General features: G+C 45.6%; 1 non-coding gene and 1 pseudogene across 1 annotated transcript; both read left to right on the forward strand.

The window, feature by feature from the left end:
• Positions 1–1384: 1384 nt before the first annotated feature.
• On the forward strand, positions 1385–1441 carry LOC141099361 (U4 spliceosomal RNA; annotated as a pseudogene).
• A 6258-nt stretch (positions 1442–7699) lies between these two features.
• On the forward strand, positions 7700–7837 carry LOC141099360 (U4 spliceosomal RNA). The gene has a single exon (XR_012234492.1). It is a non-coding gene; the product is annotated as a U4 spliceosomal RNA (small nuclear RNA).
• The last annotated feature ends 9292 nt before the right edge of the window (positions 7838–17129 follow it).

Genomic DNA, 17129 nt, shown 5'->3' on the forward strand with positions numbered 1-17129 from the left:
GTCCCTGTATAGCATCCTCCCCCACCCCCAATTCATTATTAGTCTCTGTATAGCATCCTCCCCCATCCCAATTCATTATTAGTCCCTGTATAGCATCCTCCCCCACCCCCAATTCATTATTAGTCCCTGTATAGCATCCTCCCCACCCCCAATTCATTATTAGTCCCTGTATAGCATCCTCCTCCACCCCCAATTCATTATTAGTCCCTGTATAGCATCCTCCCCCACCCCTAATTCATTATTAGTTCCTGTATAGCATCCTCCCCCACCCCAATTCATTATTAATCCCTGTATAACTTCCTCCACCACCCCAATTCATTATTAGTCCCTGTATAGCATCCTCCCTCACCCCCAATTCATTATTAGTCCCTGTATAGCATCCTCCCCCACCCCCAATTCATTATTAGTCTCTGTATAGCATCCTCCCCCACCCCCAATTCATTATTAGTCCCTGTATAGCATCCTCTCCCACCCCCAATACATTATTATTTCCTGTATAGCATCCTCCCCCACCCCCAATTCATTATTATTTCCTGTATAGCATCCTCCCCCACCCCCAATTCATTATTTGTCCCTGTATAGCATCCTCCCCCACCCCCAATTCATTATTAGTCCCTGTATAGCATCCTCCCCCACCCCCAATTCATTATTAGTCCCTGGTGTCATCCTCTCTGCTATTGAAACGTTACGTCTTATGGGATGATCTCTGCATTGCTGGACACGATTGGAATGGAATATAAGTGTAGGTTCCCTTCCATTACATACAAACCAATGGATGGAATGTACAGTGGTGCGTGATGATACTGTGTAAGCAGAAAGGAAGAGCAGTCAGATGGCTGCAGGAGAAAGTCAGTTTGTCATTGCATGATGGTATTCAGTCACTATTTGGTGTTATTTTATGGTCACGTTGTGACAGTAATGCTTCTCTGATGCTCTTTCGCCAACAGCAGGACGTCACTGGTAATGCAGTCCTCTAATACATAAGGGCAGGATCCACCCAGGACTCAGGAGACAGCAGTCTGTATAGTAGGAGGTGCTGATACTCTGTTACCAGAAAGGAAGAGAAACCCGCTCCCTTCCCCCAGCCTGGGGGTCTTTTCTTTCTTCCAAATTTAAATTCAAAGAAGCTTTATTGGTAGGACTAAGTACACATTAGTTTTGCCAAAGCAAGTGCACAAAAGGGAATAGGGGTAGGGACTGTAGGGATGTTGGGTAGGGGTTGTAGGAAAGGTGGATGGGGGCAGATCCAGCCTTAAGGTAGGGGGGGTATTAGCATATCCACTCCCAGAATCCTTTGCTCCCACAGCCCCCTGATTACGTCATCTCTCCACAATGTAGATAGAGCCCCAGATCCGGAGGCCGCGGCTCCTCATTGGTAGGCTTCAGCTTTGCGCAGTGGCAGTATCATAGCCCATGAGGTTTATCCGAGGCGTGATTATAGGCAAGCCCTGACGCCTGCCCCAAAGGGGCTACAGGGAGGGCGCACATGACTAAGGAGGGATGCTAGGCCTGAGGGTTAGTGAAGGGTAAGGTGTAGTGCTTTTGTGTTTGTGGGGAAGGTGTGGGTTGGAGCTATGGGGCTTATGGTGCAATTTGAGTTGGCAGGGAGTGGTCAGTAGTGCTTTGTGCTTGTGGGGAAGGTGTGGGTTGGAGCTATGGGGCTTATTGTGCAATGTGAGTTGGAGGGAGTGGTCAGTAGTTGGATGGATATATAGGGCAGAACTGTGGGGGGATGGTCATTCCTTACCTTGCAGACGTCCGGAATCGTCAGCTCCTCACATCTGGGACTTCAGCTTGAATCTTTGGATCCAGAAGATGGAATACCTCGTGGCACAGATGAAGAGGATGATGGAGCAGCGCAGCCAGCAGTGGATGAAGGAACAGCTGCAGCGATGGTCTGGTGATGGCGACGGCGGAGAAGATGGGACCCCTCTGCCTCCGAAGCGGCAGCGACGATCACGGCCTCCTGAGCACCTCAGCCTGGAGTTAAGTTTGCAGCGGAGGATGAGCCCCATTAGCAGACCTGTTGCAGAAGACATCGCGGGGCCGGAGCCAGAAGTCGAGAAGCAGGCAGCAAGGTAACGGGGCGGTGAGTGACGTGGCCGGCCTCCCCTCCATTTCGGATCGCGTCACACAGTGGTGACGCGCACGTCGCGGCCACGTTACCCGGCGTGGTCACCTGACCCGGCGCGGTCATCGGCATCGGTGGACGGCGGTGACGTGACGCGGCAAGGAGCCCGGTGGCGAGGTGGTGTGTGACTTCACCGGCCTCATTTCCTTTCTCGCGGCGCTGGGGGGAAGCGGGCGGTGGCTCGGTCATGTGGCCACCCTTCAGCTGCCAGGGGCCACAGGTCATGTGGTCCGGCGTCGCGTTCCCCCGGCGTTGGGTGCCAGATTCAGGAGGTGTTGCCTGCGGCTGGAGCGCCAACCTCCCCCCCCTGTTTGAGGCTCCGAGCCAGTGACTTTTTGCCATGCGTTCCCGGACGGACAGTCGGTCTGGGCGCTGGCGCTGCAGCCCAGGAGGGCTGCAGTCGGCGTAGATCCATGGAGAAGATCGCAGTTGCGGTGCTCGACGCGGAGGACACGTGACGGCTGTTCCGTGGGGTTCCGCGGAGTCAGCCTAGTAAGTAAGGCTCACTTAAACCTTTATTAATGTCTAGATTATATTGGTTGGGAAGGGTGTTGCTACGTATGGTTTCGGGTGTTTGTCTAGGGGTTCGGAAAGATGCGCTGCTGGTCCATGTGGACAGCGTTCGAATCTGTGAGGGAATGGTTGCTTTGTGGTCCAGGAGGCTGTTTTGTGCACTTCATGAGTGTTGGGAGGTATTTTTTAATTTCATGCTAGTTTGCTTTTATGATAGTGGGTATATCTATAGGTGACGACATCATTTTATTTTGGTTAGTATAATTGTGCTTGCATTCTCTGGGTGTTTGTGTATGACTGGTGGTGATTCCATGGCGGTTTGTGAGTAATTCAGGTGGTGATACGGATATTGGCAGAGTGGTGGTGGATAGCCATATCCATGCCAGTTTTATGGTTTATTGTTATAGGCATGGGGTCTTTGGGCTGGTGGATTATCGCCGCGCCAAGTATTTGATAAGGGTTTGATGGTAGTTCACTGATGTGGTGAGCTGTTTTATCGCCGCGCCTAGTATTTGATAAGGGTTGATGTTAGTTCACTGATGTGGTGAGCAGTTTTATCGCCGCGCCTAGTATTTGATAAGGGTTGATGTTAGTTCATTGATGTGGTGAGCAGTTTTATCGCCGCGCCTAGTATTTGATAAGGGTTTGATGGTAGTTCACTGATGTGGTGAGCAGTTTTATCGCCGCGCCTAGTATTTGATAAGGGCTTGATGGTAGTTCACTGATGTGGCGAGCAGTTTTATCGCCGCGCCTAGTATTTGATAAGGGTTGGATGGCAGTTCACTGACGTGGTGATCTGTTTGGGTAGTGCATCGGGCGGCTTAATCTTTCACGTTACAGTGGGGTGTGTTCTATTGCTGGTCAGAGGTGAGGGGGTAGGTGGTCGAGTTTTCATTAGGGTGTGTTTTATTTATATGCCGGGTTCGGTTCACCAATAGGGGCTTTGAGTGTACTAAGGGTTTTCATGTTCACTAGGGGCATTTTGGTTTGTTGCGGCAGACGTTCTGGTGAGGTCGAGATGCTTGGGACGGCAGATCTTTCGGGAACCTGCCTTTCTGGCAGCAATGGATGACATTTCCCCCGGGGGGCTTGGAGTTGACCTTTTACCGGATTTGTTTTCCTGGTTAATTTCTGGGGGTACGTAGATATGGCGTGGAGCTGGGGTTATGGTTGGTCAATGTCCGGTTGTTGAGGTCCGTGGTTTGGTTTCTGTGTGGTAGTTGGGGATTATCTGGTATTAGGGATGGTGCAGTGCTTATTTTCTGTTCATGGTCCAACCTGGGACTACTATCTGGTATTAGGGAAGGTGGTGTGCTTATTTCTGTTCATGGTCCAACCCTTGACTACTTTGGGTTTCTTCATGCTCAGGGCATTGTTGCGGTTATCATGTGTTTGGATAAGTCAAAGTGTTTGATTCACCTGGGGCCCTATGTCTAAGTCAGGTTAGGTTAACGAGTACATCGTGTTAGCTCGGGGGTCGTTATTAGGTTCCCATATATATCGCGCTGCTGTTTTGGGGGGTTGATTTTGGTTATTGAATACGTGGGGCTACGATCCACTGGGGGTTTTTGCATGATCTGCAGTCATATGGCGTTCTTACGGTAATTTGCTGGTCGTGGCTGCCCTGGGGCAGTTTTAACAACTTTTGTACGTAAGGACTGGTGGGTTCTCACTGCGGTTCTTTAGGGTTGCCGATTGAGCTTTTGGCAGGCTGTATCGGGTGGTATTTGTTACAGCCGTTGATTGCAGCTACGTAGGAGTTTATTATACAGAGTGGATAGTTTTTCGTTACAATGGGCTAGGAGGTTTATTGTGGGTGCAGCTGGTCCTGCTTTGCCTTCTGGGTATACAGCTCTCCTTAGAGTCTCTTCTTTTTGGGTGCCCCCGGACGGGGGGGCCAGGGTGAAGTGTTGCGTAAGGATGATGCAACATTTGAGTTTGGTAACCCAGCGTGTGCTTTACTGGTCTCGGGGGTCCTGGTTGGTGAACGGTTTGTTTATCCAGCGGGTGTTGTTCCATTTGTCAGGAATTCTGTATAGAGCATGAGGCAGGACATGTTGTTTCGATGGCCGTGTGAATGGTCTCCCGCGTGGGTGTAGCCCGTCCGGCAATACATGGCTATGTCATTTATTCCGTTATGCGCACTTGTCAGGACCGGCTGGTATTATGGGGACACGGTTGTGGTGCAGCGCTGCTGCGGGGGAGGTGTACTTTAGGTAGTGGGTGAGCAGGTTGCAGCTATAACATTACTTTCATTAATGTCGGGCTGGTGGTACGCTGTGGCTGGGGAAGCTAGTGCGATGTGCATTGACTTTTAATGATTCTAAGGACCTGGTAATCGTCTGGGGCTGTGCTCCGTTTGGGGGTGCTTTTTGCGGTGCTTTAAGGCTGAGTGGTGGACAAGCATCGGGCACCGGTGAGTGCAATGTTTTGACGGATGGCCCGGGTTTATGGTGTCTGGGGTTTTCGGGAGACGTGATGTGTGTCTGAGTTTTCCTGGACTTCAGGTGGTGTGGAGTCGCTTTTCTTTCTTTTGTGAGTAGTGTTGAATCCGCAGTTCAGTGGGGAATGGGTGCGGAGTACATCTCACTTTTGGTAAGAGGGTGGCAACAATAGTGTTGTGATTCTGGGTTCGAAGTGCACGGGTGATGCACACAATTAATTTGTTCCGGGTCATGGTGATTACGGGGTGGATTGGTTTATGTTTTCTAGTTGGGTGGATATTTTAAGATAGATGCTATCACGCAGGGTTGACGGGACCAACAGCGTTTTGGTACTGCACGTGTGTGGTGGAGACTTGGTCGCTGGGGCGTCAAGGAGTTTGATCTGAGACATCGGGCCTGAATGCTCCTGCCTGGGAGCCATGCTCATGTTGTTGTTCATGACTATATAGTGGGGCACGTTTTTCAAGAATCTGTCGGAGGTTGGGGAACCAGTGTAGGTTCTGTTGTTACGTCTATAATGGTTGGCTTTGATTATTATCAGGTGGAGTGCAATTTTCTGCCTGGGAGCCGTGCTCATGTTGGTGTCCATAGGGGCTCCTGTTTGGAATGACTACATAGTGGGTTTTACTGGGCACATTTTCAAGAATCTATCGGAGGTTTGGGGAACCAATGTAGGTTCTTTTGTTCACAGCAATAATGGTTGGCTTTGATTAATTATTAGGTGAAGTATAATTTTCGGAGGCACCTGCAATGTTGCGGTCTCAACGAGGCAGAGGCGGCGGCTCAGGTTGGGGACTGGTCGCGCAGGCGGTGCATAGGATTGGACGATGCGGTTGGCTAGTTGCAGGTCTTGGGTGTGGCTGACCTTGTTGTACTGGTATTTTGGTGTAGGTTGGCATTGTGAGGTCTAATGGGGATCAGTTTTGATTGATTGGTCTTGGTACAGAAACATTGGTTACTCGAGCCGCAGAGTCGGATCGGGTTGGGTTTTTGGTGGTGGTACTCGCACGTACAAGGTGTCATACGTGCTCGCGGTGGCGGAAAGGAGGGGGGTATTTGAAGTTGGTGGATTGCACAAAGAGGGGGGGTGAACCCAGTGCAGGAGTGGGTTACCCCTGGTGGTGCAATGGTATACTTGGTTAAGGTGGGTCCCAGCTGTGCTGGGTCACAGCGGGACATGTTAACGTGGGACCCTGCTGTGCTCGGTCACAGCGGGGCATGTTAACGTGGGTCCCTGCTGGGCTGGGTCCCAGCAGGACATTGTTTGGGCAACACTCGGCTGGGTGTCCTCGAGCCGGTGTGGTGCGGCTGAGGGCACGTGGTGGAGCTGGTGTTGCAATCATGTACAATGGGTTTTGCAACACTCGGCTGGGTGTCCTCGAGCCGGTGTGGTGCGGCTGAGGGCACGTGGTGGAGCTGGTGTTGCAATCATGTACAATGGACTCTTCATTTACCCCCCCTACTTTTGCTGGTGGTTATGTTTATGGAATATTTCTACGTTTATGGATAAAATGTTATTGCTTGTTTGGTGTTAATAAATGGGGCTGCTGTGGCCTTTTACATCCAATGTCACGCAGTCGTGTCTTATTTAAGTTAAGAAGGGGTAAGTGTGGGTTTTGGGAGGGGTCATTACAGTGAAGCCGTCAGTCAGACTTTCCTAAGTCAAGGCAAGCCCGGACGCCTGCCCCAAAGGGGCTACAGGGAGGGCGCACATGACTAAGGAGGGATGCTAGGCCTGAGGGTTAGTGAAGGGTAAGGTGTAGTGCTTTTGTGTTTGTGGGGAAGGTGTGGGTTGGAGCTATGGGGCTTATGGTGCAATGTGAGTTGGCAGGGAGTGGTCAGTAGTGCTTTGTGCTTGTGGGGAAGGTGTGGGTTGGAGCTATGGGGCTTATTGTGCAATGTGAGTTGGAGGGAGTGGTCAGTAGCTGGATGGATATATAGGGCAGAACTGTGGGGGGATGGTCATTCCTTACCTTGCAGACGTCCGGAATCGTCCCGCCCTCCCGCCCTAATTTTAGGATCTTCTGGAGATCAACATGGTGAAGAGAAGAAGAGGTTTGACGTTGTCGCAGCAGTCGGCGGAAAGGAGGGGGGTATTTGAAGTCGGTGGATTGCACAAAGAGGGGGGTGAACCCAGTGCAGGAGCGGGTTACCCCTGGTGGTGCAATGGTATACTTGGTTAAGGTGGGTCCCAGCTGTGCTGGGTCACAGCGGGACATGTTAACGTGGGACCCTGCTGGGCTGGGTCCCAGCAGGACATTGGTTGGGCAACACTCGGCTGGGTGTCCTCGAGCCGGTGTGGTGCGGCTGAGGGCACGTGGTGGAGCTGGTGTTGCAATCATGTACAATGGGTTTTGCAACACTCGGCTGGGTGTCCTCGAGCCGGTGTGGTGCGGCTGAGGGCACGTGGTGGAGCTGGTGTTGCAATCATGTACAATGGACTCTTCATTTACCCCCCCTCCTTTTGCTGGTGGTTATGTTTATGGAATATTTCTACGTTTATGGATAAAATGTTATTGCTTGTTTGGTGTTAATAAACGGGGCTGCTGTGGCCTTTTACATCCAATGTCACGCAGTCGTGTCTTATTTAAGTTAAGAAGGGGTAAGTGTGGGTTTTGGGAGGGGTCATTACAGTGAAGCCATCAGTCAGACTTTCCTAAGTCATGCTAGTTGAAAACTTTTCCCAATACCCCGCTATGATGGCTTGTAATACAGTCAGCATGGCAATTTTTGACAGTCTCCCAGGAGACTGAATAGGTGGTTAATAGTAGAAGAGAAAGCGTTAATGCAGTTATAGAGAGTATTTGTATGCAGCTGTATTGGAGCCGTATGTTACATGTGTCAGGCTGAGAATTATGTGACATTTTACTTCCCTAAGATCAAAAGCAAAGTAATGAGGAGGAAGAGTTACAGGATTACTATCTAGTCAGCGGCTTCCCTGGAGATTACTCTATATGTTCATGTAAGAATGTTTTGTTACTGTATGGATGTGGTATGGCGGTATTACAATCATTACTTGGTGGTATTGTGTGCTGATAATATGGCAGTAATCAGTCGCCATTTGGTTTTTGTGGTGATGGTATGGCGGTATTCAGTCACTATTATGTATGGCGGTATTTAGTCTCTCTTTTATGCTATTATGTGGTTATGGTATGGTGGTATCATAAATATCACGGTTACTGTGATTTAGGATAGTTTTGCACAGATTTGGACGGTGACCATGTTCTCCTTCACCAACAACAGCTCATTAGTTACATATTTCAAGTAGTTGGAACTCTTTTTGGATCTCATACACAGAGCCCTCATAATTAACCCGGTACGGAACTTCCTCCCAGCGATGTTCCAATTTGTCTCATGGACGTTTGTCTCGTACCAGAACACGGTCTCCCACTTGTAGTTCCCGTGCTCGCGGTGGAGTTCTATCAACATGGTCTAACTCCCTTAACCGAGTTTGTACCAATCTATGCAACGTCTGCAGATGATGGCGGTGTTACCGGATCCATGAGGGTATCCCATCTTGTGAACTCTCAGCTTCAGGATCCAACACTAATTTGGTGATGCTTTTCCCAGCTCGACCAAATAGAAGACAGCAAGGCATGTGCCCAGTAGTGCGGTGCAGTTGATTATTGTACACCCAGACCAGTTTGGAAATGTATTCAGGCCATCGGGCCTTCCGATCTTCCTCGAGAGGTCTCAGCATTTGGATCAGCGTACGATTATACCGCTCGCAGGATGATACGGTGTAGTGCGTGACTTGTATAGTCTCGGTAATCCGGTGCAGATCTGCCATTAGTTTTCCGAGGAAACAGGCTCCCTGGTCTGAGTGGATCCATTTAGGGCAGCCATAGACTTGAATAAAGTTTTTGCAGATGGCATAAGCGGCTGACTCTGCCGTCTGATCTTGAGTGGGAGTGACAACGTCAAATTTAGTGAAATGGTCTATCCTCCCTAAGCAATGTTCATATCCTAGGTGGGCCGGCCGATGGTAAGATAGTCTATCATTAATAGTTCCAAGGGAGCCGAGGTCACTATAGTTTGCATGTGGGCTCCTTCTTCTGGCGGTTTAGCCAATTCACACAGTCAACATGCTTTGCACGACTTTTCCACTGCCTCTTTTAGTCGTGGATGGAAAATGAAATGATGCAACCACTTTGATGGAGAGCTCAGACTACAGGCTGTTGGGGACCATGACTTGCCAGATGGGCCCCAGCACTACCTGCATCTGAATTTTCTGGTACAGCAGGACATTTTTCATCTGCAAACTTTCCTTTGGCAAAGGATCCGCAAGATTTCCGTTGCCAGAGTATTTCTTTCGGTAAGGCTAGGGAGCCTCTTTGCGGTCACCCACTGCTTTAACAGGGCTAGCTCCTTATCTTTTTGTTGTAGGCGGACCCACTCATCCCGGGACCGCCCCAGGAGGCCTTCCTTGACCTTGGCCTGCACTTGCAGCTGTGTCAGCGCCTTCGCTCTGTCGTACTCCAGGAACCTGGGAACTTCAACACATTCTAATTCTTCATCTCAGTTCCGCCCAGGCCCAGAATATCTTACTCTGGACAGGGCGTCGGCATGGGTATTCTCTTCTCCTCTCTTGTACACAATTTTATACTGGAATTTCACCATTCTGGCCACCCACCGCTGTTCAAAGGCCCCTAGCTTTGAGTTCTCCAGATGTGTGAGAGGATTATTATCAGTGCGCACGAGGATCTCCGACCCGGAAAGGTACTCTGCAAACCTCTACGTCATCCCCCACACCAACGCCAGCAATTCTAACTTAAAAGAACTGTAGTTGTCCGGCATAGGAGATCACCCTCTCTCTCCCACCCAGTGTCTGGCACCACACAGCCCCAAGTCTATGCAGACTCCCGTCGGTGTGGAGAATGAACGGTTCGGTAAAGTCCGCATACGCCAACATGGGTGCTTTGGTCAGTGCTTTTTTTAGATCCGGGAAGGCCTCCTCTTGTGGTTCCCTCCACCAGATGTTCCAGATCTTTGCGCCAGAAGGCACTCCTTTCAGTAATTCCAGCAGAGGTCTGGCTTGTCGTGCAAACTTTTTTACAAAGCGGTGGTAGTAGCCAGTCAGTCCCAGGAAGACACGTACATCCTTCACGGTCTCCGGGGTGGGCCAATCCTGTATCCTGTATCACTGCAATCTTTTCTCGGGAGGGTTTCACCCCTTCTGCAGATACTAAATGCCCCAGGTACTCGATTTGGGTACGGAATAAGTGACATTTTTGAGGCTTCACTTTCAGCCCGTGCTTCTGCAAGCAACTCAATTCTTGTTCCAGGTGTTGTAGGTGCTCCTTGAATGAAGCCGTGTAGACTATGATGTTGTCCATGTAAATGAGGGTGGCCCTCGAAGTTTAGCTCTCCCAGACATCATTCTGCTGAAAAGTCCCGGGGGCATTGGCCGGGCCAAACGGCATGTGGTTGAACTCGAATAGGCCCATAGGCAAGTTGAAGGCAGTCTTGGCACGATCCTGTTCCGACATGGGAACTTGCCAGTATCTGCTGGTGAGATCTAAGGTGGAAAAGAATTTGGCCCTTCTAAGTGCCGACAAGGATTCCTTGATACGGGGAGAGGATATGAGTCTTTCACAGTGCAGGCGTTTAATTTCCGATAATCCACACAAAACCGTAAACTGCAGTCCTTCTTCCATACCAACACTATCGGGGCAGCCCAGGGTCTTTGGCTCTCGCGGATAACGCCGTTCTGCAGCATCTGCCCCAGCATTTTCTTAACTTCTTGATATAAATGGTGGGAAATTGCCGATACCGCTCTCTGATGGGTGCCACATTTTCCATAGGGATCTCATGTGTAATAGCCGTGGTGCAGCCGAAATCATCGTTGTGGTGAGCAAACACATCTCTGTATCTTCCCAGAAGGGCTTCCACCTGTACAACCTAATCCGGCGTAAGCTCCGTCAGTTCGGCACACATTTGTTGAAAGATCACTCGCCCCTCTGGGACATGTTGTGGCTCTGAATTTACGGACACCGTCCAGAGGTTCCCGTGAAGTACTTCAAGCTGCATTGACTGAGAGGTCACAATCTCTTCAGGCAGGCCCGCGACCCGGGCCACCTCCCATCTGGGCAGGGCCGGCCCGAGAGATTACGGCACCCTAGGCGAAACTATTTTGTTGCGCCCCTACTATTCTTGGCAGTAGATGAAAACTTGTGATATAAATTTAGGAGCAAAATAAACCACAACAACAATGATTCATTAACTCTCTCCTAACTCTTTAATCTTCTAATCTTCTGAGAAGTTGTATAGGACAAATATATACAAAGTAATCAATAACACAAAACAAAAAAGGCCATAGGTAATTAAAAATTTTGTTTACTTGCCTTTTTTTTGAAAAGGATGACACTAAGTCACCGAGATTAATTTGTTTAGCAACTTCAGATTCTATCGAAATTGTTGCCAACCCAAGCAACCTCTCTTGCGTCATATTTGCCCTTAAATATGTACACTTTTCTTTCCATCCCTAAAACTTTTTGCCTTTTGAAAAGATTTTTTATAATTTTTTCTCTGGCGCCCCATGTGGGTCGGCACCCTAGGCGGCCGCCTAGTTCGCCTATACGTTCGGGCCGGCCCTGCATCTGGGGCAGACGGTGATGTCCTGATCTTCCAGGTTGACGCAACGTAAGAGCACAGCCCCATCCCACACAGTGGCAAGGGTCCGGGCCACCAACAATCCTGCAGTAGTCATTCGGAGAAAGACAGCTCGACCTGTACCTCCACCCCCTCCAGGGGAATGTGAGCTTGGACTGGCAGAGTGAGCACTGTTTGCCTGGGTGGCAGTACGAGTTTGGGCGCAGAAGTGTTATGATTGAGTCACCGTAGGAGGCAAAAATAGAAATGCTAGCTAAGTCCAGAAAACCAGAGAAGTTGGCAACTATCAGATTGCAGACCCCTGAACCTATCAACACAACTAGCAGTAGCCGTGGGGGGTTCCTACGATGACCTAGACCCCTCGATCACAGCCGGAGAGATACATAGGCCTAAAGAAGGAAAGGGGAAATCTAACTGCCCCAGAGCAGACCCCAAAGCAAAAGGCAGCCCCCCACATATAATGACGGTGAAGCAAGATGAAAACACTTACACAGACAGAAAGACAGGCTGAGCAAAGACGGGGCCCAAAAACTACCTAGATAGGAACGGGTAGGAAGGCTGCTGTCTGCAATCTGCCAAAACCCTATCAGAAACAAAAGCCAACAAGCTGATATAAAAATGGCCCTGAAGCAACTAAGCTTCAAAAACTAAATCAGCACTCAGGAACTTTCAGAAGACAGAGCTAACGGAACACTGCACACTCCAGCAGGGAGTGGCAGAATCCAAAAGCAAGAAAAACAAAAACAAATCTTAAATGCAAAAAGGCAAAACAGAAAACTTAGCTTTAGGAGAGCAGGAATCAGACTGCTGTCCAAGAGTCCACAGAGAAATCACCCGCAGGGCAGAAAGGGCGTAGGCTGCCTTAAATCCAGTCAGTGACTCCACTCAGCCAATCGTCTTCATTAGTCCCAGGTGCCTGATAATCAGGCTCACTACCTTCCTTCACTAGAATAGGGAGTTCACCAGGCCTCAGTGACGGAGGGGAAAATGAACTCACAACACTACCCCCCCTTGAGGAGGGGTCACCGAACCCTCAACAACGCTACCAGGGCGATCAGGGTGAGCCCGATGAAAGGCACGCACCAATCTTTTGGCATGAATATCAGAGGCAGAGACCCAGGAATTATCCTCCTGACCATAACCCTTCCACTTAACCAAATACTGGAGTCTCCGTCTAGCCAGACGGGAATCCAGAATTTTCTCTACCTCATATTCCAAGTTACCTTCAACCAATACAGGGTCCGGAGGTGCCACCTCAGGCACAACTGGCTCAACAAACCTCTTCAACAAGGACTTATGGAACACATTATGGATCTTAAATGTGACAGGAAGAGCCAAACGAAAAGAGACCGGATTAATAATCTCCAAAATCTTGTAAGGTCCAATAAATCTAGGCTTAAACTTAGGAGAAGCCACCTTCATAGCAATATTTTTTGATGATAACCACACCATATCACCAATCTTAAACTGGGGACCAATGGTCCTATGTCGATTGGAAAACCGCTGGGCCTTTTCCTGGGAGAGAGTGTTAAATATTAATAATTCGTTAAATATTTCTTATTACACCCAGTTCTGTAGATTGCTTTAGCTTATATGACATAGGCTATTTTTAAGCTTGGCTCATGGTAGAAATGTCAGCTCACTACATATTTAAGTTTAGCCTTGAGGTAAATGTCAAACTCCATATATACCGAGATCACGTGTTTCAAGAGACGTATATAATTCATGGCTAACTGTAGAGGTCGCTGTCTTCTTCCCTCACCATCATGAGAGACAGACACGAAGATGTCGCCTGTGTTGGGCCATGACATGACATAACAGCTGGTATATTACTTGACGGCTATGTGAGAAGCTGAACTGAGACACAGCAGCTATTTGCTATTCAGGATCCCGGAGAGAAGAAGAATACATGTTGCTTTTGCCATGTGGGATCTCAGAGCATGATCTAATGGACAATCTCTCACCTATTTTTATTCACCTGTTTTTCTGTAATAACCTTTCTTTGATGGAAGAATCCAAATAAACCACTATATTTTTATTTGGTAACTAGTCCTGAGTATTTTACAGGATAAGCATTATTTTACATTGGAGAGCCAGCCAGATCTGAATTTTTGTACTTTTTTGCGGATTTCCCTCAACTTGCCCACAAGGGGGATTGAACTTTGCTCATATGTGCAAGTTGTCAGGAACTCCACTATTCACAAGAATCAGACGGAACCTAGACGTGAGGACTAAGAAGTGCCAGATAGATTGAGAAGTACTACAAGGGCCAAAAGTACCAGACGTAAGCCAGACGTGTGAAGACAGGAGCCCAGCGTTGTCCATCAAAGGAACAAGCTGAGACATTTCAAGGTAAGATAAAATGGATGTCATTAATTGTCTTGCTAAGCAGAGTAAATTGAAATTTAAGTCTGTAGACAATTCTAATTCAGAAGTTTTATGGTTAAGTTTATATGCCGAGTGTGAACTCGAGAATCAAAGGTTAGATTCTAAGTTTTTCAATAGAGAAAGAGAGAGATTAAAAAATATTCTACAGATAGTAGATATATTTCATAGATCTGTGTCAGAGAAATCTAAAAATGATTGTGTAGAGGATAGTGATATTCCCGAGATTCACTGTAATGTGGAGAAACAGTTACAAGTAGCAGCAGCTATTGAAGGTGACCTTGCAGACGTGGAACAAAATGGAGAAGTAGGAGGAGACTTCAGAACTGACGTAGAGGACGTACAAGGGAAAGACGTACCACTAAATATAGATCACTCACAGGCCCAAATCCGAAGGAAAGTAAGAAAAACTTTGCTAACGATATGCAAAATAATTCCTGAATATGACAACAAAATGCATGTTTGTAGAAACTCTGAGGTTTTTGAAAGTTGTGTTGACAAATTTGATTTATCTAACGAGGAGAGGAATCAGTTGTTCAAAATGTGGATCCCTGTAACCTTTTCCAGGAGGTTATCTTTAAAGTTATCTGGTGAAATACATGAGAATTTAACTGATAAGGACAGATTAAAAATTCTCATTTTTTGTTCATCAAATGAAAATCATCCAGATATTGATATTCTTCAAAAATTAAGGATTGGTCGGAAGGAATGTATTTTTACGTTCATGTCCATATATGAACGTTTGTATAGAATGCTGAGTGAGAATGTCAAAACACCGTCCCTCATAAGGAGTTTTGTAAGCAAATTTTGGTTTTTAAATCCTGCATCTCGTGTTATTGCGTCACAAAAAGATTCTTTATTTGAATGTGCGCAATCCCTTGATTTTGCCAGAAAACACGAGAATCGTGAGAGGAAAGTAAATTGTGCTAATTTTGTAAAGACAGGCAGAGTAAAATCTTATCAGAAGCCTGTATTAGCAAAACCTTCTAAAATGAGTTTTCCCCAAAATCAAATATATGAAGAACAAAGGAAATCACATGTTTGTTATAAGCCATATGGAATGATGCAAAGGAACACCGAAAAGACACAAATTGAATTAAGAAAAATGATGAGTTTTGATCTTCTTTCTGTAACCAAGATGGCCGAATTTGACAGACAGAAACAGGTGGTGAGTGACATCATGGCCTGTAAACTGAATACTCTGCTCCAAGAATCTATCAGCTTTAAAATGGCAAGAACCTTTCAGGATATTTTTTGCAGAGAAATAAGTATGGGTTTAGGAATTGTCTAGAAAAAGTAATTATATATATATATTTTGTGTAACAGTGTTATACAATTAGTGAGTTATATGTAATTATTTTATAGAGTATAATCCTGTAGTTTTATGGTTTGTGGATATATACATATTCATACAGTATATATAGAGTGTTTGTAGAAGTAGAAATAGTAGAACTGTATTTTTTAATGAAAATTAAAATCTACATCAGTAATAATATTTAGAATTATATGATATTAACTTTATTTTTTATGTTTCCTTAGAATTTTCATTTCAAAGCAGGACTTAATCGGGAAAAATTCTCTTCCAAGGATTTATGCCTTTATTTACACAGGAAGTTGCAATAATTGCATGATTTTATATATCTAACCCTTAAAAGAAAATAACTAACTGCATTTTAAAATATGTTCTGTGTGTGTGCTTTTCTGCATGGTTCGAATGACAACCACAGCAGGTGAAATTTGAAACTTGTTCTAATAATACAAGTATACCAGTATACTATGTCCCTGTTCCTTAGGGAAAGAATTTTTAAGGGGGTCTCAACTTTTGCAAACCAATGGAATTTTTTTTTTTTCCAGGCCTAAATGTCAAGTATAGCTATATATATAATTATGTCATGTGTATTTGGGGAATATTCAAAGAAATATTAAGAGACTAAATTGAAATAGTTTACAATGCATTGATAATTAGGATAATTTGGGTTAAAATACGTGTATTCATCACACCTTCGTATGTGAGGTATTTGGTTTAAAGTTAATATGTGACACAGTCTGAATGACAGTGACTGAGTGTATGAGCAGCTGCTGAGCGAGTGATGTGATACGTTTGTAAGAGGCCTCAGGATTCTGAATGAGAGAAAAAAAAAAAACCCCCAAAGCTTTTATCTTTAGGAGAAATATGCAGATCAGATAAATTATTAGAATATTAGGATATATAATGAAATATTATCTATACAACATATATTTCTGTATTTCTATAGTAATTATTTCTTGATTTAGTTAATTGTGGATAAGTGCAAAGTGCAATCGCACATCAAAATGGTTTATGCAAATTAATTTTTCCAAAGGATAATTTTATGATATTCAAATTAATTTTAATGGTCACACATCTTCAGACAAATAATGGTATAAGCAAGTATAAATTCATATAATTTATACATTAATTATTTTTAATTTTGGTTTTGATAAATGAATTATTTCATGAAACAATATTTTTTGGTATTAAGGGGGAAAATATGTTTTTTATCCTGACTACATCATCACATTTGATTAATACCCTCTTCTTCACACATTTTAATAGGAAAAAAATATTAATAAGGTACAATGGTATAAGTATTGGGTATAATAACAAGTATTATAAAGAGTCATTTCTTTACACTAAGAGGAATTACATGCAAAGTTGCATAATTTGAATATTTTGGTAACACAAGTTTATGACAATTATGAAATAATCCAGATCTTGGAAATATTAAGGGTATATGTTACTGAAGACATAACTACTCTGCATCAACATAAAGGCCTTATTCTTATTCTTATTTTTGTTCTTATTTTTCATTATTTTTAATTCTTTCACCAATATTTAGTAAAGTAATATCTACTGAGAATATTGCTTCATTAAATATAGCAATTATATGGTTCTTTTACTAAGGAAAATGTTTCACTTCTGAGTTATATGCAACAATTCTTTTATTAATTCATTCGCTCACTCATATATTCTTATTTTGGTTCATGGCTTTACATTCCTACATATTATTAGTATAATAAATATA

This window comes from Dendrobates tinctorius, unplaced genomic scaffold (assembly GCF_039654945.1).
Source record: "Dendrobates tinctorius isolate UK_male_01 unplaced genomic scaffold, ASM3965494v1 ptg000099l, whole genome shotgun sequence".
NCBI classification, from domain to species: Eukaryota; Metazoa; Chordata; class Amphibia; order Anura; family Dendrobatidae; genus Dendrobates; species Dendrobates tinctorius.